Source organism: Podarcis tiliguerta, assembly GCF_965153285.1.
Source record: "Podarcis tiliguerta genome assembly, chromosome: 1".
NCBI lineage: Eukaryota > Metazoa > Chordata > Lepidosauria > Squamata > Lacertidae > Podarcis > Podarcis tiliguerta.
The window spans coordinates 123234998-123240997 of record NC_139534.1 but is presented as its reverse complement, the minus strand read 5'-3'; positions in this window follow the sequence as shown (position 1 = coordinate 123240997).

Genomic DNA, 6000 nt, shown 5'->3' with positions numbered 1-6000 from the left:
CAAGATGTTAAGTTGTGGGTGAACATATCAGACGACACAGCGATTCTTCAAACAGCTCTTGTTTATTCACAGGCCAGAACAGAACAGAACTGTACGGTTCAGCCAGCCTGCTTATATAGAGCTCTACTACAACGCAACAGTAACAACTTTCTGTAACTATCCAATCACTGAACGTCACTTTCAATTCCTTATTTGCATATGTGGACCTGAGTGAAAACTATCTGCAGTATCCCCCTGCTGGCCCAGGGTGAGAACTTCAGTACATAACACAAGAGTTGGTAACTTTCCTGCCAAACGTGCCTAAAGATTCTCATCCGGTGAGATGTCTGCTGCAAATTCCTGCGTTTGGAGTAATCAAGCTTTGTCTTTCTAATTCTAACATGTCGTGAGTTATATCTGGGCTTGACACTTGGTGGAGGCTGTTCTCTGAGGGACCGATAAATTACTGACTCGGGAGCCTTTCCCAATGGTGTTTCCATTTTGCCAATGTTATCAATATTTGCCTGCTTGCAGTCTCTGGAGTCAGAAAGTCAGGTGCTGCATTCTAGTTCATAAACAAGAATCACACTCTCTCACATGTCTTTGCAGCTAAGGTGAGCTGAGGCTCTGGTTTTTCATTTACTGTATCACGGACTGCTGCCTTTTGAACTGTGAAGCAAAGCTGCAAGTACTGTGCCTGGCCTTTATTCCTTCCACCAGGGACAAGCGAAAGCTCAAACGCAGAGAGGCCAGAGGTCAAGCAGGACTAACGTGACCCTCTCTGTTTGTTTTATGGCACTTTTCTCCAGCCGTTTCACAACACAAGACTTCGGGCAACCTGGAGCCATGTAGCTTAGCAACTTGCAACACACATGGTACAACCACCACGAATGAGTTTTGTGCTTCATTGGGAACAAACGAGAAACAGCAACAGGGAACTTTCAAGACAACAGCAGCAGAAAATCTGGTTTTTCTTACAGGGTGTGATCCTTTCGAAACAATTGTTGAATTATATGGTCATTGTCCCAAAGCATCTAACCCACTTGCCATTGAGCCCCTAACTGATTAGCCTTTATAAACTGGACTGTGGTTTGATTGATTGATTGATTGATTGATTGATTGATTTTGCATATTGCCTTTCATCTGTAGATCTCAGGGTGCTTCACAGCATAAAAATGCAAGATTGAAGCAAGAAAAAGAACAAAACAAAGCAGTAACTACCAACACAGTGGATGCTCGGGCTGCGAACGTGATCCATGCGGGAGGCACGTTCGCAACCGCAGCGTTCGCAACCTGCAGCGCCGCGCCTGCACACGCGTGGGTTGCGATTCGGCCCTCTGCGCATGTGCAAAGCGTGATTTTGTGCTTCTGTGCATGCGTGACCACTAGAACCCGGGTTTTGGCGGGTCCGTAACCCGAAAAAAGCCAACCTGAAGCATCTGTAACCCAAGGTATGACTGTAATCCAATTGAAAGAGTTTATGTTTTAGCTGAAGCACCAGTGAATCTGTTGGAGACACAATTGCAGTATCAAATGTGGAGCTCAGAGGCTCTTGAACACTTTAGACATTTGTGTCACCCAAAAGGCTGAGGGGGGATTTCCTACTCCAAAAAAAATATGATCTAGTTCCAGAGTCATGTGATATAGAGACAACTCTACAGAATGATAGGGCCGGCCCTCACACATTGTCAAGGAGCCGTCAGGTGAGCACAGGTCATCCGCAGGGCAGGAAAGAATGCGAGGCAAGAAATGCAACCAGCTTTTATTCACAGAAAGCAAATAACACAGCAGAGTTCCTCTGGCTCTGGAGACATTGCCTTCCCCATCTAGCCTCTCACTCTGGATCCCTCCCAAGCAGACGGAGGCTGCGGCGAGGGGGTGGACTTGCCCTCTGAGCCTGCCCGGCCCACTGCTCAGCGAAGTGCAGGACTCTCCTTGTTCTGGGTGTCAGAGAGGGAGGAGAGTCAGCAGGACTGGGACCGCCCCGCTGCATCCCACAAGATCTCGCGTGATTTCAGGTGAGATCTTGTTAGAGTAACTGTGATGGCCTGGGAATCTGATTCAGAGGCTGAACCGGAGGAATCCCAGCCTGCACAGGAGTCCCCGCCTCCAGGGCCGGCTGAGCTGGGGCAGGGCCTTGAATCTGAAGGGCCCTCACCTGTGCCGAATCCTCAGGAGCAGACACCAGATGAATCCATTCTGGCTCCGGAGGTGATTGAGGACCCGTTGCCTGCAGGTGCTCCTCTCCCAGCCCTGTCAGGGGAAGGTGAGGCGGCCTCTGGGTCCGGTAACCCTCCAGCCTCTCCTGAGCTGCAGAGGCTCAGGGCAGAGAGGCGGAGGGAACTGGGTTCTCTCAGGAGGAGTGCTCACCTTAAGGCCAGGAGAGGCGGGTCACCTGTGGGCCGGGACTGCCCTGGGCCCCAGAGGAGATAAGGGCCAGTCAGCCTAGTCCCAGGTTGTGGGAGCAACGTCGTTGGAAACCTGTTTCTGCCAGCACCCAGACCTGTTTTTCCGGAGTTCCCGACCACGCCCAGCTTCTTGCTTTGGACCCCGCTTCACCCTTGGTGGACAGTCTCCAGACCCTCGACCCAGGACTGGACTCTGACCACACCTCGCGGTAACCCCCCGGACCAGCACAGGGTCATTCATTTCCAGAAACTGAGAGAAGATTCTTGAAGACTCTTGAAGTATCAAAGTGAAATTTTGTTTGGTCTGCAGCAGCCTATAAATAGGCGTGGAGCACTTATCTGTGGGTATGCGCAATTCTTACAGGGGAGAGGCTGTGGCCTGTGTGCAGGCAGCATGGAGGACAGAAATGTGCCTTACTATCTGTGTGGTAATAAAGTTGTAAATTGCCTTTCAAGTAAACAGTACTTGACTGAGCTTTATTGCTTTCGTGAGTGTTTTATTGACATCGGCCGTGTGCAACTTGATCCTTCAACGCGAAGCTGTGCAATTACTCTGCTAACTAGAACACACACAAGGAAGCATGCTGGACCACCCTCAAGATTTACGGTTGGAGATCGCAAAATCTTCTTCATACCTTGCCCCAAATCAGCACAATTTTGCCCCAGATCGGTACCAGCTGACATTTATCTGCCTCCATCCTTATGGTTTCATAAGCTCATGGTCCCCTAAGCCTACAGATGATTCGCTTACCAGTTCTGACTATAATAATTATGATAATATTCTAATAATTTGTTATTTATACACCATCCATCTGGCTGGGTTTCCCCAGCCACTCTGGGAGGCTTCCAGCAAAATATTAAAATACAATTATTCATCAAATATTAAAAGTGTCCCTAAACAGGGCTGCCTTCAGATGTCTTCTAAAAGTCAGGTAGTTGTTTATTTCTTTGACATCTATAAATCACATTTCATTATGCTATACAAATAAAATCCCTTTTCCAAAAGCCAACAACGTTTAGTCATAAATTCTGGACCCTTCTGGAGCTAGAGAGCTTGTGCGTTACAATGTAAAATTGATCAAGAATTAATGAGCTGGGCTCTCCGTTGCAGCATAGAAAACTTGGCCTCAGGCACAAACAGTTCTCAGCAGGGCTTGTTTGGGTTTGTGTTGTGTTTTCCCCCTAAAACACACTTTTTAATTTGAGTGGGAAAGTGTCTTAAAACGGCATACTTCAACTTGCAAATGCCTAAAGCTCTAAAGAATTGAAGTGATAAAGAACTGAAGACCAGAATTCGGCTTACGATGATGAAGTTCCTCCCGTCCTTTCAAATTTTCCCCAAAGTCGACAAGGTGCCACGTTGCTCCACAACATTTTTCTCAAGAGAAAATCAAAGCTGCTTTCTACAAAGTACTCAGAGCAGAATACATCAGGGCTTCCCCCATTTCAGCCTTAGTCACAAAAACCCTTTGAGATAATCCTATGTGTTTTGTGGCTTTCTCACGTAAGCACCACACACCATCCCCTGCTCCACATTGGCTTGCTGTCAGATTTCCACTTCCGTTATCATGGCATCACAACGTCCCAAATGATATGTACATTGAAGGAGCGAGGAGCCAAGCCTACAGGAGGTCATTGGCAAACCTTCCAACATTGCTCTGATGAAAATAGGGACGTCCTATTCCATCATCATGGAACGCTCTGTCACAAGAGAATAGGGCCCTGCGGGACCTGACATCTTTCCGCAAGGCCTGCAAGACAGAGTTGTTCCACCAGGCCTTTGGTCAGGGCCCAGCCTGACTCCCTCCTTCAGCAACCTGCACAGAATTTTGCTTAACGGTTGCCATTAATTTGATTTTAATTAATTTTTATAATGAAATGTTTTTAGAATGTTGGATTATTTGATTGTTTGATTATTTGATTGTTGTTAGCCGCCCTGAGCCCGGCTTCAGCTGGGGAGGGCGGGATATAAATTATTATTATTATTATTATTATTATTTATACCCCGCCCACCCGACTGGGTTGCCCCAACTCCTCTGCGTGGCTTCCAACCTACAGTGGTACCTCAGGTTACATACGCTTCAGGTTACAGACTCCGCTAACCCAGAAATATTACCGCAGGTTAAGAACTTTGCTTCAGGATGAGAACAGAAAGCGTGCTCCGGAGAGCAGAGAGCTCAGAGGCAGAGGGCACATCTCAGCACCCCTAGCGATGGTGCGTAATGAGAGGGAGGGAAGCCTCTCTCTGTGAATATGGAATAAAAAGCAGTTGGTAAGAACTTTTCCTTGTCTTATCCGTTCCTGGTGACCTGCTGTGGGGGTTGGCTCCTCTGATGCCTGACACTATACAACCTTTAGAAGACATCTGAAGGCAACCCTGTACAGTGAAGTTTTTTTAAAAAAATGCTTAATGTTTTGTTATGTTTTGAGATACAGTGGTACCTCGGGTTAAGTACTTAATTCATTCCGGAGGTCCGTTCTTAACCTGAAACTGTTCTTGACCTGAAGCATCACTTTAGCTAATGGGGCCTCCCACTGCTGCCAGGCCGCCGCTGCGCAATTTCTGTTCTCATCCTGAAGCAAAGTTCTTAACCCGAGGTACTATTTCTGGATTAGCGGAGTCTGTAGCCTGAAGCATATGTAACCTGAAGCGTATGTAACCCAAGGTACCACTGTACTTTATTTTATCAGTCCTCTATCTTCCAACACTCAGCTTCATTGGGTGTCCACAAGTTCTGCTATTAAGACAGAGGGAGAAAACCTTATTATTGCGGTTCTTTGGGGTTTCGGGCAGGGTCTCTCAAGCCTACCTGGAGATGATGCAGACTGAATCTGGGACCTTTTTTTCAGGAATTGCATTGATCCCTTGATACAATAAGGAACGCGGGTGGCGCTGTGGGTTTAACCACAGAGCCTTGGACTTTGCCGATCAGAAGGTCGGCGGCTCGAATCCCCGTGATGGGGTGAGCTCCCGTTGCTCGGTCCCAGCTCCTGCCAACCTAGCAGTTCGAAAGCACGTCAAAGTGCAAGTAGATAAATAGGTACTGCTCCGGTGGGAAGGTAAATGGTGTTTCCGTGCAGTGCTCTGGTTTGCTAGAAGCGGCTTAGTCATGCTGGCCACATGACCCAGAAGCTGTACGCCAGCTCCCTCGGCCAATAAAGCGAGATGAGCGCCGCAACCCGAGAGTCGGTCACGACTGGACCTAATGGTCAGGGGTCCCTTTACCTTGATACAATAGAAACTACAGATATAAGGCAACAAAAAACAGTCGAGATTTTTTGGGTCTGCAGCTCTGGCTTCGGCATGTTAGGATCTGCCCCTTCCAGAGATGCTTTGATAAGCTTTCTTGCCGCTGAGCAAGTTCAACAGGGGCACAAGCAAGTGACCTGGAAAATAGTATTTCTCCAATTGCATAAGGTTCGAAAGGGATCTCCCGCCCCACCCCCGACACCCTCCACCCTCCACCCCCACCTCTTCTACTTTTAATCAGCCAATTACCACATCCTTCTGCGCATCACCTGTGGTTTGTCTGCATGAGATAATTCCTGTCAAGTAAGAACAAGAACGAGTCGAGGTCATCCGTGCTAACATTCATTATGAAAATAAGGTTTT